General features: G+C 39.7%; 1 protein-coding gene across 10 annotated transcripts in view; it reads right to left on the reverse strand.

The window, feature by feature from the left end:
• The window catches only part of BBX (BBX high mobility group box domain containing), a 337134-nt gene that overhangs the window by 193914 nt on the left and 118279 nt on the right, over positions 1 to 24941 (reverse strand). For 8 of the 10 annotated variants that reach the window (XM_075542574.1, XM_075542576.1, XM_075542578.1 and 5 more), the window contains one exon: positions 13744 to 13817. The exons of the other annotated variants lie outside the window; for them this stretch is intronic. The gene's annotated coding sequence lies outside the window, so the exon portion shown is untranslated. The remainder of the gene's footprint in view (positions 1 to 13743; positions 13818 to 24941) is intronic. 10 annotated transcript variants of the gene reach the window in all.

Below are 24941 nucleotides of genomic sequence, written 5' to 3' on the forward strand. Positions count from 1 at the left end.
AACAACTGTTCCACAGCATTTTCTTGACTATATTCTTTAAGAAGCAGGTCTTTTTTAATGATACCATTGGATAGACAGGCTTACCAGCCAACTTTTAAGTTAGACAATAGGCATAAGCTATTGTACCAACTCTTTCTCTCTCTCTCTCACACACACACACATGCACGCACACACACAAGCTACATCGTAGAACACATCAAACTTTGAGAAAAATCTTCATTGAAAAAAAAATTTTAAGCGAAGTATATGATCATTTGTATCCTGCAGACCAAAAAGCACTTACTTGATGTAGGCAGTTAGAAACTTCAATCAAAAATATTTCAAGACACACAGACAGGCGATAATCTTCATAGTTGTTTCATTGGCAACTGTCGGCACCTTATTACCAGAACCCATTTCCTCTCACCTAGGGTAATGTAAACATCTGCTCACCAATTTTTCCAAAGCCTCTTTTTCCTTTCAATCCATCTCATAGGTCTCCTCAGAACCTTTCAACGTTCACCTGTCTTTGAAATACGAAAAAGTGTCGATGCATCCTGACAATCACGCTCCTTTCCGTCTGGTTTCCTACTAAAATTACCCATTTTATCCTTATATGTTCTCCATCCAATTAACAAAAGGGTCTATTAATCTCCACATTTATTCAGTTCTCCCCTCTCTGTAGTCTTCTGCATTGCATTGTGTAAATCTGCTGCACAAGACCTCCTTTTAAAAGGTTGGAACGGCAAGGAGGCAACTTTGAGGACTAAGGTACACATGACTCGGAACATGGTATTTTCTGTCACCTCATATGCTTGTGAGAGTTGGACAGTGAATAAGAAAGACTGAACAACAATCCATGCATTTGAATTATGGTACTGGTGAAGAACACTGAAAGTACTATGGATTTCCAAAAGAACAAACAAATCTGTCTTGGAAGAAGTAGAGACAGAATGCTCCTTAGAGGCAAGGTGGGCAGGACTTTTCCGATATAATATTCACGAATTGAAGTTGGATATTGGCCTTCTTGTCAAACGGTGTGCCCAAAATTCAACTCCAAATAACAGATCAGCAACTAAGCCAAATGCTATTTTTAATCTGCTCTCCATATTGAGAATAAACACATTTTCTTCATAGCTCCTATTGTGCGCCGGGTTGGCATTGTGCCTTTAGAATTCTAGGCCTTAAAACAAGCTCACATGATCATATTCAGCCCGTTTCAAAGGTGATGATGCTAAGTGTATTTCCCATGGTCCCCAAGGTAGTAAATAGCTGAGTCAGATTTAGTCTCAGGTCCACTTGGCTCCAGAGACCACTCTAACAGAGTCCTATGTTACAACTCAAAAGCAGTGACTTACTTCCTTCTGCTTTCTATAGGGAAACCTTATTTTGGAAGTTTATCTCCAGGAAGCAATCGTGAGCAGTATGCAGCTAACAATCCGGAGGCCAGTACATCTATGCTTAAACATTAGGAAGTAAAAATTCTAATATATTCTTTCAGCAGCGCATTATTAACTTGAATGTATGCTACATCTTATTACAATAGGGATAACCAGTGGAAAATTCTGTGATTCATATGATTAGGTAAAAACGCTTTTCAAAGATATGACTGGAACATGATTGACTATCTGTAAGCATTATCAGCCCAGCTTTATTAGATTTACCTTACTTCTCTAAAAAAGTGAAGCTTCAAAAGTGAATAATGAAGGAAGAAAGCACCCATCATCTTAACAGGAACAACTAAACTCCCAAACCTGAATATGTCCTCATTTACTTCAGTCTTCAGTTTCCAAATCAGTGCAAAGATGAACCATAAGCGTGAGGCCTCTTTCCATGGGAGAACATATGATAATTACAGCAACACTCTGATATTTAAGGATTAGTGATAACTGTAGATTTCAATTTTTTTCTGACCTTTTTTTATAATACGTTTATTGACTTGCTATGCTAGCAAAGCTGAAAACAGTTGGTATTCCAAATCTACATTGGGAGCTCGGACCAGTTTCCTGTGTATGTCCATCTGGGTAATGTCTGACAGGATGGTCGAATGGATGATCATACACCACTCTGCATAGGAATGCACCTCACATATTATAGGTCGGGTTTTTTGTTAACTGCTTCTTGTACCTGGCAATTTTTCATTGTAACTGGTGAAGGTCAAAATGCTTAGGATGTTGCTCCTCACGTCGAATGTCTCTAACCAAGCACAGTTCTTTATTAGCTAAGCCTTGTTCAGAAGCCGAGTTCCTACACATGACTGACTGGCTCTCTCAAGAAACACAGCAAGTCCCTAAGGTGATGTTTAGGAGCTTGAAACTCCCATATTCGATTTCTACCATGAGGAGACACTTGATAATGAGTGGTCTTATAATAAATAGTAGGGCATACCAAAACCATTACAAAATGCCTCTGCTCTTTAAGAGCGGCAATAGAACCACAGCGGAGGGAGAACAAATGCAAATAAAGTCAGGTTCTAAAAGCCAATCACACCGGTTGTTAATGCTGATAAAACCCAAAGGCAATATGCTGAACTATCATTTCCATCCACCACTCACTCATCAATGTGTTATGCTGCAGTGGCTTGCCTGTTGCCATAATGCTTAAGGCTCTGCCACTGTGATTTCAAATGCCAGCAGAGCCACGCCTGGTGGACAGAGTCAGAGGAGCTTCTAGTTTAAGGCAGACGAGAAAAAAATGACCTGGTAAGTCTATTTTCAAAAGTGACCAGTGGAGATCTTCGGAATAGCAGCAGAATGTCATTCACTATAGTGCCATAAGTCCCAAAGGTTGGAAGGTTGTTGAAAAAAGATGGGGGAGGAGGCATCTCCTCAAGATAGCAACTACCTTAATGATGTGAACGAAGCAAAGCTTTCAGGACCTTCATTTGCTGATGTGACACAACTCTAAAGGAGGTGCAACTATCCACTGATAACCAGAACGCAGAAATATCCACTGATAACCAGAACGCAGAAATATCCACTGAAAATCAGAACGCAGAAATATACACTGATAACCAGAACGCAGAAATGCACCAGGTAGGAATCCAGAAACACTGTAAGTCACCAGAAATGAGATGGCACACATAAAGATTGATACCCCAGGTATCAATCAGTAAGCCAATATTGACTAGTATTGGAAAATGATATGGTCTTTGCATCAGGGAAAGACAAATGTAGGGGAAATAATGTCATATTCATTATCATAAGCATTTCGAGATTTATCTGGAGTACAATGCTGGTAGTGGTACACTCACAAGGACGACCAATTAATAAGACTATTATTCAAATTTATGCATCAGGAACTCATACTAAAAATGAAGAGATGGAAAATGTTTGCCAACTTCAGTTTGAAATTGATCAAACATGCAATCAAGGTGCATTGATAATTACTGCTAATTGAAATGCAAAACTTGTTGAAGGATCAGGAGCTGGAAAATATGGCCTGGTGATAGAAATGTCACCACAAGTTGCATGACAGAACACTGCATGACCAGAAATGTTTTTGTTGCAAATATCTTTTTCAACAATATAAACAATGATTATAAAGATAGGCCTCTGGGTGAGGTAGATGGGAATCAAATAGAATACAACTGCGGACAAAGACGATAAAGAAGCTCAATAGCACCGGGCAGAACAGCCCAACACAAGAACAGACCATTCATATGCAAACTCAGGCCGAAATGGAAGAATATTAGGACAAGTCCATTAGGCCAAAGTAGGACCCCGAACATATCTCATCTGAATTTAGAATCCATTTAAAGAACAAATTTGAGGCATTGAACAGTAATGGCAAAAGGCCATACGACCATACTTCCCTCATCTATCATACATGAAGCAAGGGAAAGGTCATTGAGAAGGAAAGGAAGCAAAGAGCAAAATGTATGTCAGAAAAGACTCAAATTCGCTCTTGAACAGAGTAGCTAAAGGGTACAAAGAAATGAAGAAATGTAAGAGCTGAAGAGACAATGGCAAAGATTTTGCTCAAGAAGTTAATCAACTATGATACTGAAATGTGCAGAGACCTGAAGCTAAAAAACTACACAGGAAGAACACGCTCAGTGTTTCTCAGGCTGGAAGAAGTACAGAAAATACTCAAGCCAATCGAGTGGCAGCGTTGAAAGCGTCTCTGGGAAGATACTGACCTGAACGATGCAGGAAGCATCAAAGAAGATGGAAGGAATACATTGTCACTAGGCCCAAAAGACTTTGCTAATGTTGGATCATTTCAGGAAGAAGCATATCGTCAACAATTGAAAGTACGGCGGAAAGAAGTTGAAGGTGCACTGAAGGAACTGATTAAAAAAGACAAGGCTCCAGGAATTTGGCAGAATTGAGATGTTCCAACAAACTATGCAATGCCATTGTCTGTCGAGAAATTTGGATAGCTGTCTGTCCAACCAACTGAAAGAGGTCTATGTTTGTGCCTACTTCAAAGAAAGGTGACTCAACGGAACACAGAAGTTATCAAGCGATGCTATCATTAATATATGCAAGTAAAACTTTACTTAAAATAATTAAAGCTTTTTGCAGCATCATGCATTAAAAGGGAACTGCCAAAAACTCAAGCTTGATTAAGAAGATAATTGTGAAATGAAGGGGCACCATTGGTAGTGCCGGACCGATCTTGATGGAAAGCAAACAATCCCAAAAGAACATGACTGCCTCAAGCAGAAAGCAAATGCTTTGAGAATGATGATGGCAACAAATGTCCACATGTGCTTGACACAGTGGGATTTTGATAAGTTGTACGAGCCCCAATAAACTGATTTTGTTTTAAATAACAACAACAAAGCACATGAGTGCACGCATCTTAACATGTTAACTGTATGTACAGGAGTTTGAAAACGGGAAATTCCAGAGAACTTAATTGTACTTATGCACCTATACAAAGACCAAGAGGCAGTCTTTCAGACAGAACAAAGGGATAATATGTGGGCTAAAATCAAGAAAGATTTACATCAGGATTGAGTCCACTCACCATACTTATTCAGTATGAATCCTGAGCAATTGCTCTGAGAAACTGAGCTGTCTGAAGAGGGCAGTTTGGAATGAGAGGAAGACTCACTAACAGCCTAAGACATGCAGCTAGTACAACGCTGCTTGGGAAAGGTGAAGAAGACTTGGAGCATTACTGATGAAGGCTACAGCATTTGTTGCAGTATGGGTTACAAGTCAACACAAAGGAGACAAAAATCTTCACAACTGGACCTATAAGTAACATCATGATAAAGGGAGCAGACATTTGAATCGTCAAGCATGTAAGTTTACTATGACCTGAAACCAATGCCCATGGAAAGCATCAGCCAAGCAATCAGACGATGCATTGCCTCGGGCAAATCTGCTGCAAAGACCTCTTTACAGTGGGTTCAAAAGTAAATGGTTGCTGCTGTTGTTAGGGACCATAGGTGGACTCTGACCAGAACGACCTTACGCAGCACAGAACAGCACACTGTATGGTCCTCTTTGGACCAGGACAGCCTCACAATAGTCCCTGTGTCTGAGCTCAGTGATGCAGCCACTGGGTCAGTTCATCACACGGAGGGTTGTCCTCTCTTTTGCTGCCCTAACTTTACCAAGCATGGTGCCCTTCTCGCGGGACTGGTCTCTCTTGACAATACGTCCGTCCAAAGTATGTAAGACAACGCCTTGCCATCCTTGCCTCTAAGGAGCACTCTGGCCTTGCTTCTTCCAACACACATCAGTTGGTCCTTTTAGTAGTCAATGGTACTTCAAATATTCTTTGTCAGCACTATAATTCAAATGTATGAATTCATCTACGGTCTTCCTTCTTCAACGCCCAACTATCGCATGCATATGATTCAATGGAGAATAAGCATGGCTTGGGCCAAGTGCACCTAGTCTTCAACATACTCTCCTTGCTCTTCAACATACTAAAGAGGTCTTGTGCAGCAGATTTACCCAACACGAGGTGTCTTTTGATTTCCTGACTGTGTCTTTCATGAGCATTGATTGTGGTTCTAAGCAAGGCAAAATCCTTGACAACTTCGACCTTTTCCCCAATGTATCATGATGCAAACTATTGGCCCAGCTGTGAGGCTTTGGTCTTCCCTATATCGAGTTGTAATCCATAACGAAGGCTGCAATCCGTCGTTTTCATCTGCTAGTGCTTCAGGTCCTCTTCACCTTTAGCAAGGAAGGTTGTGTCGGCTGCACACGGGAGTTGTTAATAAGCCAATTCTGAAGTCACGTTCTTCTTCATATAATCCAATACATATTTCACTTTACGGACTGTTTGAAGCTACGAGATTTTCAACAGCTTTACATGCATGTGGAAGCTGGGCAATAAATAAGGAAAACTGGAGAACTGACATATTTGGTAAATAGTAATGAATATAGCATGGGCTGCTATGAGCATGAAGAAATCTCTCTTAAAAAAAAATATAGCCAAAAAGTCACTTAGAAGGGAGGATAAAGAGATTTCATCATAAATACTTGGGACACACTATGAGGAAGAACCAGTCCCTGGAGAAAAAGAAGAGTCTCTGATTTATTTATATATTATTTATTTTTATATATTTATTTACATATATTTTATATCTATGAAAGAGAGACTGGCTACCACACCAGGCTCAAACACGGCAGTGGTGTAAGTATGGAGCTAGGCTGTGCGGTGTTTCCCTCTGTTGTACACGGGGTTGCCATGCGTTGGGTCCAGCCTTTAAGCATTTGAATAAATCTACTTTGGAACTTATACAGAAATAGATTAGAAATACCTTCCCAGAATAAAACACTTACAAATGTAGTATAACCAACCTACTTGTTTTCCATGTTTTAATTGAATCCAGATGTCATAGAGCGTGCTTAAGGATCAGCCTAAACCCATTTGTCTAATGCAAATTTCACAACCTTCACATGCGCTCCATGAACAGAGATGCTGCTGAAGTTCTTCTGAGAAGGACTTGGTAGAAAGATAACAAGTCTCAGAGTGCACTTCCAATGAGCTACCAAGCACCTAGAAGTGTCTTGGTACTCCTTTCAAGTCTCTGGCTTTCTCACATAAATTGATTATAGTATTGAAAACTTGAAGGTACCAAAACATTACTTTTAAAGAACACTGCTCTCCCTTAACTCAGTCTGGGAAAGATAATGATCTCCATCAGGACCAGGGACGGTTATTAAATACCAAGTTCATGGAATATAGGATTAATGAACTGGAGATGCCAGTACTACTAATCCAACTTATGTTATTTAGTACCTTCTAGTGGCAGGCCCTGTCTCTAAGTTTGGGGAATATAAAGTGTTGAACAAAAATAAACATTCTAGCATAAATTTAAATCCCTTAGCTTCCTGACAAGACTACATGAAAGAATCATACATATACACCTACACATACATACTTGTAGATGCATATACACAAAACATTCAGTAAACGCAGGGCATATTTTACATTGAAATGCACAAAAATACTGAGAAAGAACTGTTATAAATAACATCCTTATTAGAGTAATTTATTTTCCTGTGAAAACATATTTCTCTGCAATACAGATCAGAAAAACACAGGATTCAATGTAATAAAAACTGATTTGACCATCGTATTTCAAGAGTAGCACTGATGTAGCACTGCAAGTAAAGTCACATCTGAATATATTTATATTCCGTGCTGTACTGGTGAGCTCCCTAATCAGTAGATGGCACTTACTGTTACAAAGAAAGCATTTCATTACATGTAAAGTAACTGAATGTGAGTTATTCAGTAAATAACTTTTTGGAGAGACTGAAATAAAAAGAGCTGATGAAACAGTTACGATATCTTTGAGTTAATTGAATTGCTGTCCCTAAAATTGGATCAGTGTTCAATAGTTTATCATTTAGTATATAAACACGCAAGGTGTACTGATAAATTTTAAAAAATCAATTTAGGATTATTTTTACGCAAAAGTGTTTACATCTCAAAGGCTTCTTTCCTTTTCATGTTATTTCCTGTTTTAGATGACGCCTAATCTCCAGAAATTGAAATTATTCTAGAGACTTAGAGCACACAAAATACAGACACAATGTCCAAAAGAAAAATTAGGAGAGTTCACTTGAGTTTACATCAATATCTAACAAATAAAGCTATATTTTACCCCTTACTATTCCCAAATGTTTGTTTGACTGAGTAGTCCTTAGAAAAATGTATTCATGCAGAGTGGAAAGAAGTACTATGCCATAGGTGTCCAAACTTATTTGGCTCACCACCCCCTTAATAAAAGAAAATTACTTAGCACTTAAATTACTTAGCAATTAAAAACGTTCATGCTACAGCGTGACATGAGGATGAAGTACAGGTGGCTGCTTTCTTGGCTTGCTGTCGTGCCTGTCAGGGCGCACAGATGCCCCCTTTGGGAAAACCCTGTCCTGTACAGACATTCACAGATTACCTTAGACCTTTGAGAAATCCAGAAAATGCTTATGTAACTTAGGAGCCAACATCAAAGAAAAGAGAGGAAAAAGAAAAGGAGCGCAGTAAAAAGAAGGTCGAAGGAAGAAATTTTATAAGCAATTTCCTTCCGATTGGAGCAATTTAATTTCTACCAGATTTAGGACTCACTGATTTCTGCTTGCATTATTTCAAATACACAATCTTTTCTTTCTGCTCATCAAAATCCTTCAGTACATTCCATTCCTTCTTTGAATTCCCAGCTAACTAACAGTGCCTTGATACAATATGAATTGGCCTGATAGGTTACAGTAAACAGAAACACATATTCATTTCCAGATTAAATAACCACAAAAAGTTTATCTTTCTTAACTCATTTCACGCTTTAGCACAAAAGCACTGAACACAGCGAGTTCCTCTGGCTGAAGAAGTTTTGCTCTCTACCAGTGATCCAACCGATGAGTCACTGAGGGCTACACTGATTCCACACTTGCAGAGAAACAGCTTGAAACAATTTGAAGAAAAAAATTCTAAAACCATAGAAATAGTTTTTAATAGTGTGGCATTATAGTAAACACATAAAACCTGACGACTTTACAAACAACAGGGGCTTTGAACCATAGGAGACATGACAATGTTGTGGCCATGTGACTCTGAAAGCACAAGGGGACACTGTCAAGAGAGTCATCTGAGAAAGCGAGATGAATCAAACCTTCATGGGCAAATAATACTAAGAACTTAACAGTCTTTACACAACGTGTGCTTCCATTGTCCAGAGAACCTCAGTGGCGCCATCTCCTGGTGGTATACGTTGACTCAAAATTATAATAAATACTATTTGAGCCTTGATCCTGACCTCATGGATATTACAGCGAAGACCATGTCTTCACTCTGCTCGGCCACTCTGTCCTGAGACCTTGTACATTCTCAGTGGCAAAAGGTGAATTATTGTATCAGAGGATGGCTAACATTTCTTCAGGATTCATCCTTTCTCTTACTGTTAAGGATAAAGAGGAACAGACACGTTCTTACGTATGCTTTGGGGCAACTGAAAGAAAAGCCTGGCATCTCTTGACATGTAAATAGATAAACACACACACGCACACATACACAGGTCACCAGTCTATTTTAGTCATATTTCACAGGACAATCAGGACCCTTGACAATTGATGGAAACTTGTTTGTTGGTTCCTTTCAAACGATTACCAAGTGCCTCCTAGGTGTCAACTATATTAGACACTTGACAAAACGACTCCACTTCAGTTCTTAGAACCATATTCAAGGTAGAAATTATCTCCATATTGAGATGAGAAAATAAAGTATACGAGATTAAATAATCACCAAAATTCTTCAATTAAGCAGGGTCAGAAGTAGAATTTACACCTGCTACTCTTATTTCCAAAAACCACGCTTTGTTTCACTCCCTTGCCTCCTAGTGTTAATATATCTATATATATTACTTTATATACTACTTTATATATATATTACTTTATATATATACTTTATATATCTAGACACAGATGTCTATGCATGCTCCTTTCCCATAATTCTTATGCGACTACGAACTGCCAAAGCATTGTTTATGCACCCCTCAACCTCTAAATCCTCTCAATACAGTCAAGTCTAGTTGTAATGTGCAAGATTTTAAGGCTGTCTGCTCCCACCAGCCTTGGAAACACTTTATGAGTTGGCTATGAGTCAAAATCAACTCGATGACAGTAGGAATGATTCATCAAATTAATATTTGCTGGAATTCCATGGGATTAGCATTTTTCTAGGAGAAAACAATGGAAAGTCACTGTGCAGTGAATCTATCCTCAGATGGAGTACCACAGAAAAACGACTGGAATACAACTATTAAACTACCTACTGAGTCTGCATTCTGTATCTCTGGCATGATTCTTGAAATGCTCTTCAGTTGACAAAGGCAATTGGCTAGATTGATCTGGTAAAAGATTAGTTTATGACTACTACTGGAAAAAGCAAAGTACCATTTTGTCATATCAAATTAGAGAACATTGTCAAAGCGCAACAACCTATTAGACACAGGCAAGAACCTATTAAGATTATCATGGTTTCCCTCTCCAATTCTGTCTGAGAACCCAGTCCACAGTGATTTTAACTTATTTTGCAACGATTTATAACATAATAGGGAACTAGTAACAGTGGGTTATTTGTTGGGCTGCCAACTTACAAGTCAGTAGTTCAAAACCACCATCAGCTCCTCGGGAGAAAGATGAGGCTAGTTATTCTCATAAAGATTCTCAGTAACAGAATTTCTTGCTTTGTCCTTTAGGGCTGCTATGAGTCAGAACGGATTCGACGAAATTGAGTTGAGGGGCTGGGGTTTTTTGGGGGGTGGGTGGGTGGAGGGGGATGTTTATAAAACAGGGATAAAAGCCAGTTATATACACTAGAAACCCTTATTGCATGGTAAAAAGTTCTAAAGTTTGAAAAATCAATACACTATGGAACTGTATCAATCCTTCAGTTCTTAAACCTTGTCACTGATGTTTCACGGCTGTGTTCCATATAAAAACATAAGGGTTTATGATCAAATAATTTTAAAAGATCTCAGATAAGCAATTCATTTAGTAGACTTCAGTTTACACACTTTACATATTGAATACTTTATTTAAACAGATTGATTTACTATAGGGCTCCCTGAAATATGGAAATTTCAAATGCTCTACAAGAGCAACAAGATGGAATTATACAAATTATAATTAAAATAGTCACTATGCCACCACCAACACCATAACCTTTTTGCTGTCCCCCTTCTTAAAGGGTTTTTTAAAAAATTATTTTACTAGGGGCTCGTACAATCCATACATATATCCATTGTGTCAAGAACGTTTGTACATTTGTTGCCCTCATCATTCTCAAAACATTTGCTTTCTACTTGAGTCCTTGGTATCAACTCATTTTTTTTCCTTCCCTCCCCGCTGCCCCCTCCCTCAGGAACCCTTGATAATTTATAAATTATTATTATTTTGTCATATCTTAAAGGTAATTTTTAATGAGAAGAATTATCTTTACTCCACAGCATAAGAATCAGTCATGTGGCATGCTTTAGCCAATGAGATACAAATGGAAGTGACACATGCCATATCCAAGCAGCTCCTTTAAGAAGCCTAGATCCCTCACTACCATTTCCCTCTTGCCACGATGCTTGTCCCTTCCAGAAAGGTGTATCCTTCAGTTTGAGTCCAGGAACACAAAGGATATGTAACAGAGGAACAACACACTCAAAAGGGGGACTGACCAGAGTAAGAAATAAAGCTTCACTAGTATAAACCACTAAGATTTGAAGAATCCATTGATTCCCGAAAGGTTGCTTTGCCTATGCAGACTAATACGGTCTTTTCTCCTGATTTCTTTGACCCTGGCATCTTTTGCTAAGCGATATCATCCAGTATTTGTTTTCTAAATTACTTCTGGTTTTGGATGACATCGTTTAAAAACCTTTCTTAGCTAATACTGTATTAAAATATGCATATATTATATAAAAGCAGAAGCATATAGTCTAACTCAACACCAATCGAGCACTCAAATTTTATCAGCCATTTGAATTCTTGTCAATTTATTCCTAGTTAAGAAACACATCTTGCGTGTATGAATTGTAAAAGAGTTATATGAGCTCCTAATAAAATGATTAAAAAAAGAAACACATATTATTACAATAAGTTATTAATCAAGACTGCTATACGAAGGAATGCTCACGGTGTAGTCTCATGAACAGGTCACATACAGCATCCTACTGCACTTTTAACAGCTCAGTCTATTTAAAACACTGACACAAATGTCATTTTCTGTAAGCCTTATTATGCTTAAACTCCCATGTGAATGAACAATTGTGAACTTAGGAAATTTCCGTTACAACGTTCAACTATTCCATCGTTTGTTCTGCTGACCTTGTAGAGCCATCGTTAACTGTACACTAACTCAAAACTCATTGCTATCAAGTCAATGATGACTCACCATGACCCTGTAGGACAAGGTAGAACTGCCCCTGTGAGTTTCGGGAGATAACTCTTATTAATTAATTTTTTTTTAAATGAACTCTTAAGGGAGTAGAAAACCTCATCTTTCTCCTGTGAGGAATCTGTGGTTTCAAACTGCTGAACTGACCGTCATCAGCCCAGTGTGTAACCATGGCGCCACCAGGGATCCTGTATTCCAACTGACCTGCTTGAATCCAGAAGTAGTACTTTTAACTTAGGCTAGTCTTACGGAAAACAGAGGAAGAGCTGACAATTATGTCTCCTCACTGGCATTAATATTCCATTATTATTTAAATATTCTATATTAAGAACATGTTTAAAAACCAGGTTGAATTCATTTTCACTATGTACACACTTGTAGACAATGGCACTAAAAAAGGTGGCTCATAAGCCTTATAGTTATGCTCAAATCATAAGGCTACATTCAGACAGGTGCTAACTAAACCAGGAACAGATAGGCATTCTACACAAATTTAATAAACTAACAGAAAAATAGATATTTCAAAAGTAAAAACTTTGAGATTACTTCACAATCAGAAAGTTAAAGAATTGATCACTTTGTAAAAATAACAACTTATTAATAAATATCCAACTTGTTCATTTGCATTCGCTTCAGTCGCCTGAGTCTTATAAATTATCAGTTCACTATAAAGTTCCACACATCAATAAAACAAGCAAGCACACATTTCATTTTCAGATTAAGAAAATTCTATGCATTTAAGTAATCGTTATTAAGGTTAGTTTCAAAATACTATTACTATATTTTATAGGGTTTACTATATTTTAAATTACTTTAATTGCTGTACTTTAAAATGTTTTCCCCCTAAACCTATAGCTTTAGAAGTAAAATTTCTATACAGAATAGAATTATCTTTGTTTGTTCTATGTATTTTAAATCTTGTCTTTTTTCTTCAATGCATGGTTTTCTCATGTTTAAAACAGCTTCACAGACACTGGAAATCGCAGCTATACAACTTCCTCTATTATTTATAATAGGTAAGAAAAACTCTATAATAGCTTGATATGACTCACTTTTCAGGCCACAGTACTATCTAAAGTAGCTTTGGGTGAATAAGCTGATATGATATTTATTTAGGCCTGAAACCTATAGATACAAGACTTAAGTACATTAATTTTCAATAAAAGAGCATTATGTAGAAGACAAACTCAGGATTTTAAAGGAAATTTTAACATACATGATGGAGATTCAAATGTCACTTTGAAAAAATAAAATGAACAAGAAAAAGTGTTAACACAATTGCCACACTTTCTCGATCAATGTGGGAAAGAAACAGAGGGGATGGCTTCTGATAGCACATAGTTCTTAACCACCTCGCTGCTTCCACTAGTAAGTAAGCTGCACTGTTGGTGCCATTCTTACCAGTCAAGTCAAGACTTTCCATTGTGCTTTCAATGGAACATCAGAACTTCCAGCTTCTGGGATGCAGCAGGATTCTGTGAAAGACCCAGAGCAAAGCAGTTAAAATAATGAGCCAGGAAGGCCTACCAGGTAGCCCAAACCAAACTCGCTGCCACTGAGTCTATTCCGAGTCACGACGACCCTGAAAGAGAGGATAGAACTGTCCCTGATCACTCTCTACAGAAGTAGAAAGCTCAGCCTTTCTCCTGTGGAAGGGCTGGTGGTTTCAAACTACTAACCTTGCGGTTAGCAGCCCAACTCTAACCAGGAAGCGGACACTTAGTCTCATTTGGCAAAATTATTCCCAAACAAAATGAATCAATAGTCACATAATCCAAATCGGGCAAACTAGGAAGTGTCCTATGCGATAAGATATAAGGAGCCCAGGTGGTGGTGTGGGTCAGGCTTCAGGCAGCTGACCACACAACTGCTCGATGGGAGGACGAAGATGCAGCAGTCTGCTTACAGAATGATTAAAGCCTTGGGAATCCTAAGGGGCTGTTCTGTTCCATCCCTCAGGGTTATGAGCCGGACTTGACAGAAGTGGGGTTTTTGCTTTTGCTCAAACAATAACAATGTTTATAAAATATACTCTAAAAATTAGATATCACTTAGTGGTTTAGGGCTCTATCAATAAAATTAGTTAACTTTACTGCTTGCTTGACTAAAGAGCTTCTTCCCATCTCTAGTCAGTTACTACAATATGAAAGAATTATTCCATCTACATTAAAATGTCCAAAATGTGTATGATTCATCTGAGTACACCTATCTAGAATTAGCTGGTCAGCCAGTGTTATCAAAGAAAAGAAAAGCTGGAAAAAAACTGAATAACACATTAAATGTTCTCGCGTGGTTTCCAAAAGACACTACACATTTCATCCTTATTTTTAAAACAAGGGCGATAGATGAAAGAATAAGTCTAGACCTTTGAAGCAACTACAAAAAACACATATGAATACTTTCCTCATTAAATGCCTCTGTTTCTACATTTTATGAAGAGAGAGTACCATTCCTAAAACTGACAAAATAAACGGTTTGAAGGTCTAGTATTAATTATCATGAAATAGGCAAGTAACATCATTATTGCTCTAAAACAATCACAGACTAAATAATCCCCCAAACTAAATATAATAATAACATACACTACTACTAAAAAATAAATTTTCACTTTTTTCTTCATTTAAGTCCATAAGACTGTACAGAACCATATATATACTGTCAAATAAATGAGTGAAAAACATGAAGTAAATAATACAATAAATGTCAAGTAGATAAAAGTAATCTATATAAACTGTACAACCAAAATTATGAGAGGCAACCATTAATGTTGATAGTCTAGGTTTAACTACTATTTTGGTTTTAAGATTTCTTTATTCTGCAAAGTGAGAACATGCCATCTGAGAAATAAATATATTTCCAATTTCCAATTCTGCTAACATATCCTATATGCAGAATTGTTTTTGAAGCTTAAACATAAACTTTCAGATACCTTATGTCTTTATCCAAAAGTATAAACAAACTCTACCTATACCTTAATTTGATGACTGTCAACAATTTATCACATTTGATACAATTCTGCATTGACGAAGCTGATAAGTAAATGTTGACTACGCTATGACCAATATTGGTTTCGAAAAACTCGGGATAACAAAGAAATCATCATTCTGGGTTTAAGTGGCTGGGAAGAAGCTAGATACTCTTGACAGCAGAGCATAGGTCAACTTCCAGGCAGAAGATCCCCCCGAACACAGCGTCTTCAAGTTCTCTGAGAGCCCAACTTAAAGACTCCACCCAGAGTTCACTGGCTGTTACAAAGGTCCACAGGAGTAGCCTCGGACAAGCAGCATTAGCCATTAGCTGTTCTGCATTTAAACTACATGCACTCCCCAGAGTGGTGTGTTGAGGGGAACGGCTGGCTGTGCATTGTGTCCCAGGACACACCTAGAGAGTGGACACACGCAGCTGAGCAGACTTGAATGTGCCTGTGGACAGAGCCCGGCCTGTCAGCCCATCATGTGAGTCACCACGCTTGTTTGTTGCTCTGGGCCCATTCAGCTTCTTCCCAGCCTCATTCTCTCCCACACAGAGGCTTTGATTTCTCAATTGCCCTGGTTCAGCTCCTGCCGCTTCGTTAAGAACCTTCCTTCCCTTTCCAAGGCCTTTGCTTCCCACCCTTGACAGTTCCTCCCACGGGAAACATATCTAATCAAGTCTGATCTGGCACTGTTCAGGATTCTCTCTGAAAAATCGCATCAGAGCAGGTGGCTCGGCCCTCTATTAAGTATTCTACTATGTATCTTTTACCACAGACAGGATATCTGACTTGGCATCGGAGGGCACTATCTTCAAGATCTTATTAGGTTTAGGATACGAATCCAACACTGAAGTATCTCTAAGCAACTGGCTTGCTGGCAGAGCTCACGCTCTGCCCCTTGGGATGCTGTGGTTCCCCAAGCCCATGATACTTGAAAAGGTGAGGCATCGCTTCTTAGGATACCGCAGACTCCCAATTAGAGTGGACGTCACGGACAGCATTTAAAGCACATCATGTCGAGCCTCCCTTCTCTGCCACCATCGTGCGTTTCACACTCTGATGCCACTACCGCCGAGTCCATGCAAAAGGGGCTACAAGGTGACCAGGTGGTCCACTGACTTGGAAGACTATTTCATCCCCACGAATGACTGTTTTTCTGATGTTTTCATCAATTCTCTGGATAATGGCTTTAACTAACTCGTTTTCTTTTTTTTTTTAAATCCCACCCCCACCCCCAGGAACTGATTTCAACTAACTCGTTTTCATACATACCCCTAATTCAATCAAGCTCAGTAAAAGTCATTTCTGGACTGCAAATATTTGCTAAGGAATGATTACATTCAAATGCAAAAACGAATCCTGGGCATGACCGAATACATGGTGCCGCTGATCTGTCCCATTCTGGAGCAAGAACACCCCCACAAATAACCAAACTGCTTGGAAAGGAAGTACGTTTTTCCTCCTCTTCCTAAAAGTGGGATACTTATGTTCAAGCTTTTACACCTAAAGAAAACAAATGGGTTACCTGAGAAAGCATGCTTCTACATTCTTGTTTTTATTGTTCTGTTTTGAAAGCGGCTGCATTTCCAAGCCAAGAGTGAGCATGAGCATGGAGAGCCCAAGACACAAACTGAACATCTTACTGTCCACCGATCCACTAAATCTTCCACTGACTTCCTCCACTTTCCAAATAGTGTTTCATTCTCCACTGTGCAAGACAGTTTTCCCAAAATACTTTCCCCCATTTTAATCCAACCTTTCCCTCTTTACATGAACACGATTTGTAGCTTGTCTTCTTTTATATATAAACAAACAAAAACACCACCATCAAGTCGATCTTAACTCATAATGACCTTCTAGGGCAGAGTCAAGCAGTTTCCCAGGGATTGTAGAATCACATCTTTAGGACCCCTGGATCTTGCTTACCCAGAGCTGGTGGGATTGACCCACCAATGTTCTGCTTAACAGCCAAGAGTTTTAATCGCTGTGTCACCAGGGCTCTCTGTTTTACATACTACAGATTTATAAATCACTTGAATACAAATTTCAAGCTATTATTTCAGGGTAATATATCATTTTTGTAATTAAATAAAAGAAAGCCAAAAAACCTTATTGATTTCACCAAAATCCTTCGGTCGGTACATAAGGTTTTTCATCGCCTACTACTTGGCATTCCTTACTCAATGCAAACATCAGGCACAATATAAAAGATTAGAGTCCTGAAAGTGGTGCTTTTATACCAGCTGTTATATAATTTTGGCCAATGAATTCCATGCCTCAGGTCAATGTAGTCCAGCACAGACTGAAGGGTACTAGCCTAGAAATGATCAGCTAATAGTCTGACAGTTAAATCACCTGCTGAAACAAATTGTCTTCGTAGAGAGGAAGATAACTATAGGAACAGCAAGACAGACAGACACACATTTCAGATAAACTATGGAAATTGACCATATAAAATAGTAATAAAGACAACACTTTTGCTAAATCATCCACCTGTGTTTTAGAATTGAAGTCTAAACCACCGCTATTTCATAGGCATTTCCGGCCAGGCACCAATTCTAAACTGAAATTCCAAGAGTCAGCTAAATCAGAATGAAAATCCCTCCAAAGAAAATGCAAATGTGAAGTCCCTATCTCTGGGTCTCCTTCTCACCCCAACTCTGACATTTCCTCATGATCCAGAGCCTTTCCATTAAGAAACTCTAAGTATAGTAATCTAGATATCTAATGTACTCATGCCAGACTTCTAACAGGCAGCTAAACGTAACTAATAAGTGATTTCAGACTTGCCCACCTCTTTGTCCCTCCCCAGTAAGGTGAGAAAAAACACAAGCAGGCAGAAATAGAAAAAACTCCGTTCCAGATTCCTGAATGTGGATCTCCAAGAGCAAGATGAAGGATTTGGAAATTCCCAAATAACTGAACTAATTTAAAATGATGTCTGATGACACAGTGGTTAAATACTTGGATGCCAACTGCTTGGAAGCAGCAGCTGTGCAGGAGAATCCCTGGTGATCTGTGTCCATAAGGATTGTAGCCAAGGAAACCCTATGGGGCAGGTCTACTCTGGCGTTTGGAGTCCGTATGAATTAGGACTGACTCAACGGCACCCAACAACAACCACATGTCAACAGAACAGAGATGCAGACATTTACTCTTTAAATAAGTTATTCATGGCCTACTATGTGTTAGTTAACACTGCAAAAGGTAATTCAACAAAGTTCTTGTTTTCTGGAAACTGATCATCTAATTGGCTCATCATATTCATACGAACAAAGTTGCACAATGAGAGAGTAACACGTAATAACTCATTGCCACGGACATGAGGCCAACACATAGTGACTCCATAGGACCAGGCAGAACTGCCGCTGTAAGTTTCTGAGACAGTAATGTCTAAAGGATACACAATTTACTTAAAAAGTCTATTCTGACTCCATGTAGCCCTTGCTACCAGGGCTCCTCTGACCCTCATGCAGATGACTAAGGCGGTCATTCGAAGGACGGAGGGCCTTTAGGCAATAGGAAGACGGGACGTGGAAACGTGTTCAGGCACTGGCAGGGGAAGATCAAGGTTTGGTTTCTGCGAAAAGGCAGTGCTAGATGAATAGCAGGCAGATGTCATCAATAAGCAGGGTTTACACAAAAAGTGGGGCGTGAAATGAGAAACGGATGCCATTTGATTTTTGTCTTCAGAGCCTCGTAAACAGCTGAGTTATTATAGTGGTTAATTAACTACTCACAGGGCCGGTGTACAACAACGATCAGAACACTGTTTAGCCATAGGGCATGCATTGCTTGATTCCCTCCTCTCCTCAGACAAGTAGGTCTCCAGGCCTTTCTTCCCAGATTATTTTATTTCAGTTTAGAATCTCCCCTGGAAACAGTTCAGTCTTTATAGTAACACCAAAGCCTGGTGAGACAAAGCCTGGCTGCATTTGAGACGCAATCAAAACTGAGTGTGCAAACCAAGCCAAGAAACCCAACTCACTGCCATCGAGTCAATGGCAATTCACAGTAAGCCGATAGAGCAGTGTAGAACTGGCCCCCAGGAGGTGCTGAGACGAGAACTCTCTTCCATAGTACAAAACTCCATCTTTCTCCCATGGAGCACCTGGTGGTTTCAAACTGCTCACCTTGTGGTTAGCAGCCCAATGCGTAACCGCTGCACCACCAGGGCTCCTGGGTCTCCAAATACAAGGCAAGAATTCTTTTTCTGAACCCCTAGAGGAGATTAGCAGAGCAGTGATATGTGAACACGACAAGTCTCACAGCATCCATTGCTTAACTGAGGCTATTACTGTGAGCCCATCCGACTCATAGCCACCCTACAGGAGGCGGAACACAGCCCCAGGGCTTCCAAAGGCATAATCTTTTACAGAAGTGAGTGCTACATCTTTCCCAAACTGAGCAGTGGCTGAGTTCCAATGCTGCCCTTTCAGTTAGCAGTCCAGTGTGTGGCCACACATGTTCGTTCACTGCTTACAATCTAGCAACTGTGGACCAATTCCTAAAAGCTTTCCCGAGTCTCCATTCACAAGATGGGATAACTGTCCCTCCTTGTAAGGATGGCTTTAAGAATTACTAGGTGATGTTATACCTGCAAAGCAGTGGGCACATAGAGAGTACTCAATATAGATGAGTAACTTTCTCACTGGAGTTTAAAGCTCCATGTAAGAATTTTAGTCAAGTCACACTGTGAACACGCTGAATTTTGCCTTGTATGTTCTCCGAATTCCAGTGCTGAGTGAATTGCTACTTTCCCAAATTGTGTCTCACTGTACATTTTATTGTAATTTAGGGGTTTAAGCATATGTTTAATTTTGACAATCCAAGCAACCACTTTTTATTACTACCAATTTCTGGCTACATTAGCTGATTTGATAATGTGGATATTTTGTTAGAATGATCATTTGCTGTGAGTGTGTTGCTTCAAGAACTCTGGTGGAGCCATGAATTTCTGCTTTTCGCACAAGTAGAGGGGGAAATGAGTAAGCATTGGACCAGTCAGATGGCTTGGCAGGGAGGCGCTGAAAGCCTCTTTTATACTTCCATGAACTATATAAATGTGCCTTTGACCTTCTCAGGCAGGGGAAATTACATATTTAAGGCAAAAGGAGATTTGCTTCCAGGAAAAGTATAAAAGCGCGCTTGCCAGCATCTACCAGTGGGTCAGGAACAACAGGGAACCCCCAGGTAGCTCAGGAAGATTCATTAGCTCCATCAAACCACTGAGCACTGGGCTGGAAAACAAGGGTTCGGATCATCCCAGCTCTGCGGTCTAGCCCTGAGGGCCTGGGTTAATTCAAGTAACCCCTGCCCTGTACACTTTCAGGATTAGCCAGGGCCTTCAAGGAAGGGTTTGCAAACAAACCTCAGGAGTGTCTTGTCCTCTGAAGAGTTCCCTTAGCTGCATTCACACTGCAGTGATGTGCAAGATCAAGAAAATCACACTCTTACTAAGTACATTTTGTCCAAAGGCATTTGACAAAAGTGAGTAGCTTGCAATTTACTGATTGTAAGTAAAACGTATTCTGATCTAAGACGGAAAGGACACGGACTTTCTTTTTATCTTTATGAATTAAATTACATAAAGACAATTTAAGGAAATCGGAAAACTCATAAATGTCATTTAAAATTTAGCCATGATGATTAAAAAGTACATTCTTAATAAAAGACACCGCTCCTAAGCAAACTATTTTGTTATTTGAAGAAAATCAACAAAAGGCATGTGCCACCCAAAAAACGTTCCTTTTCATTTGATCTATGCCAAATGAATGTTGAGCAGCCCTGGCGGTGTAGTGGCTATGAACTGAGCTGCTGACCACAAGGTCAGTAGTTTGAGACCATCAGGTTTTCCTCTCTGCAGGAAAAAGATGAGGCTTTTAACTCCCATGAAGATTTACTGTCTCAGAAACCCACGAGGGCAGTTCTGCCCTGTCCTGTTGGGTCACCGTGAGTAGGAATCAACTCTGTAACAATGGGTTCGAGTGAAGTCAGCAGAAGAAAGACGTATGTTCCAGACATGTTGATTGCAAAAATATTGCCATTATAAAGACACAAGAAGTCCAATCAAGTGATCCACAGTACTGTTCAAGAGTTCCCTGTTGAAGTTACTCACTCCCAAAGTAATTATTCAACTAACAGAAAATGCTGCACAGTAAAAGCTGTTGTAGGTGCTGCCGAGTTGGGAGCGAGTCTTTGCGACCCTCTGCACAACTGAAAGAAACAAGCCATCCTCCCAACTGTCCCTGTGTCAATCCATCTCATTGGCAGCCTTTCTCTTTTTCGCTGCATCTCCACTTTACCACACAGTATGTCTTTCTCCAAGGACTCATCAGAGCTTCCAGACTAACAGACTATGAAGAAGGAACAGGCTGTCCACTTTACAGCCATTCACCACTGAAAACCTCATTGGCAATACAATAATTAGCTATCTTAAAACAGAAAGCTGCAGGAAATCTCCCTGAGCAGCAGACAGGGAAGTCCAATGGCAACATTTCCATAGCAGGCATCAGGGACGGAAGACGCAGAAAGCTCAAATGACTGGCCAAGAGGCATCACAGGATCTACGGCCAAGCTGGGACAACACACCCGGTTTTCCAGAGTGCTTTTCCCATTAGCCCACATGGCTGTGCTGGTGAGATTTCCTATGTTTCCAAATTAGAGATTCCATGAAATCACAAAACGTAGGAAATCAATCAAAGTTGAAGCCTACTCAATTCTACGAGGCCTCCTGCCACAGGTTACTGCATCTGACTCCAAACCACAATGCTCTGCCTGCAATAGCAGCGACCATAAACCAGGAGGCGCCAAACCAACATTCGTAACTCCCTATTCTGCCTGTGGTTTTTCACAGCAGCAAAGCTCAACAGGAAAAAGATCAGAAAAAACATCCTAACTTTTTACTTTCTCCTTTCAGTTGGGGAGGTGCTCTAGTGGCACAGTGGTAACAAGTTGGGCTGCTACCTGAAAGATCGGCAGTTCAAAACCACCAGCAGCTACTCAGGAGAAGGACGGGGCTTTCTACTCTCAAAGACAGTCACAGGCTCCCAAACTCACAGGTGCAGTTCTTCCCTGTTGGGTAGGGTCACTATGGGTTGGCATGGACTCTATAGCAGTACAGTTGGCTTGGATTCTTTTCAGCGGGGGAATGTTTCTTGGCTCCAGAATACTCCCCCACTTTCTTGACTGAAGGAAGGGAAAGATACCACATAGCTAATGAAGTTAGCATATTAAATATTTCTTTGTTGCTAAATAATATTTAGGATACCTCAAAATGAAAAGTTAATGTCGTTATGTGTTTCTAGCAATATTAGTACATACCCTGCCCCAGATTAGAGAATAAGCCAATGTTCGCTGAGATACAGCAATGATTAGCCAGCCTTCAGTGCTTACCTCACTGGAAACAACTCGGACCTGGGAGAAGGAAAGGACACAAGCCCCTCTCCCATTTTCTTTACGAAGTTGCATAAGGACAATTTAAAGTTGGCATACTGTGTATTTGTACATAATAAACAGCTAGAATGAGGCAACTTCACATTTACTTTTAATTTTGTTATATTTATAACTACATCTAGAAACAAAAATATTTTACATAACAACTTCAACAGCTAAAACCTGAAATACTGCTGTGGAAACATAACCACAGGAAACCCTTTTTACCTCGGAGGGGAATCAATCCCTTACCCCACCAGAAATATCTAGAATTATATGTTCCATTGAGCAAACACATGCCCTATAATAATAAGTTCTGCACAGTATAAATGTCCTACTGATAATCCTCAGTAAAAGCCTTCTGCATTAATTACTATGCTTCTATGGCAGTTAATATTTTAAGTAGTATAACATATCTCGTTCCAATGAGGCCTCATTTTAGTTGACCGATGTTTTTCCATTAAAATTTAGAATCCTGAAAATAAAGAGAAATGTCAAAGGAAATACTCTTCAAATATTCCCTTTGGTGGACAAAAGGATTCCCCTCAGTCACGAATTCCAGTATGGTGATGTCCAGAGCACAGTGCTATACACGCAATGACACAGAATACAAGATGAACAGTGATATCCCACAGTGGCCTTAGCAACTCCTGTAATGGCAGTGGGGCTCAATATTGATAGGAAGTATTTTTGAAATTTTAAGGGTTTTTTCGCCCAATATATCATTTGATTTCTTTTTTTAATGGTTTTATTAGGGGCTCATACAATTCTTATCACAATCCATACATACATCAATTGTGTAAAGCACATTTGTACATTCATTGCCCTCACCATTCTCAAAACATTTGCTCTCCACTTTAGCCCCTGACATCAGGTCCTCATTTTCCCCCTCCCTCCCTGCTCCTTCATGAACCCTTGATAATTTACAAATTATTATTTTGTCATATCTTACACTGTCCGACATCTCCATTCACCTCCATGATACAATCACCTCCATGATACGATCTCTGAAGACAAATATGGCAAAGAAAGCTGATGGTGCCTGGCTATCAAAAGATATAACATCTGGGGTCTAAAAGGCTTGAAGGTAAACAAGCGGCCGTCAGGCTCAGAAGCAACAAAGCCCACATGGAAGAAGCACACCAGTCTGTGCGATCACAAGGTGCGATCACAAGGTGTTGAAGCGATCAGGTATTAGGCATCAGCAGAACAAAAAACCCTTACAGAAGGGTTTCGGGGAGGAGATGAGCCAGTCAGGGTGCATGGTAGCAACAATGAAAAATACAACTTTCCTCTAGTTCATAAATGCTTCCTCCCCCTCAACTATCATGATACCAATTCTACCTTGCAAGTCTGGCTAGATCAGAGGATGTACACTGGTACAAATAGGAACTGGAAACACAAGGAATCCAGGGAGGATGATCCCTTCAGGACCAGTGGTGTGAGTGACGATACTGGGAAGTAGAGGGAAGGTGGGTTGGAAAGGGGGAACCTATTACAAGGATCTACATATGACCTCCTCCCTGGGGGATGGACAACAAAAAAGTGGGTGAAGGGAGATGTCGGAATTTTAAGTTTTTACAACAAAATTTATTTAAAAAATAATTTTATTGGGGGCTCATACAACTTTTATCACAATCCATACATACATGCATTGTGTCAAGCACATTTGCACATTTGTTGCCATCATCATTCTCAAAACATTTTCTTTCTACTTGAGCCCTTGGTATCAGCTCCTCATTTTGCCCCCTCCCTCCCCAACCCTCCCTCCTTCAAGAACCCTTGACAATTTATAATTTATTTTTCATGTCTTACACTGACCAATGTCTCCCTTCGCCTACTCTTCTGTTGTCCGTCCCCCAGGGAGGGGGTAATATATAGATCATTGTGTTCTGTTCCTCCTTTCTCTCCCCACCTTTCCCTTACCTTCCTGGTATCGCTACTCTCATTATTGGTCTTGACGGGGTTATCTGGCCTGAGTTCTCTGTGTTTGGAGTTCTCTGTGTTTCCAGCTCTTATCTGTACCCAAGTACATGCTCTGTTCTAGCCAGATTTGTAATGTAGAATTGGGATCATGATAGTGGAGTGGGGGTGGGGGGAGGAAGCATTAAAGAACTAGAGAAAAGTTGCATGTTTCGTTTAAATCATTTTATTGGGGGCTCATACAATGCTTATCACAATCTATACATAC

The sequence above is a fragment of the Tenrec ecaudatus genome, chromosome 2, assembly GCF_050624435.1.
Source record: "Tenrec ecaudatus isolate mTenEca1 chromosome 2, mTenEca1.hap1, whole genome shotgun sequence".
Classification (NCBI taxonomy): Eukaryota; Metazoa; Chordata; class Mammalia; order Afrosoricida; family Tenrecidae; genus Tenrec; species Tenrec ecaudatus.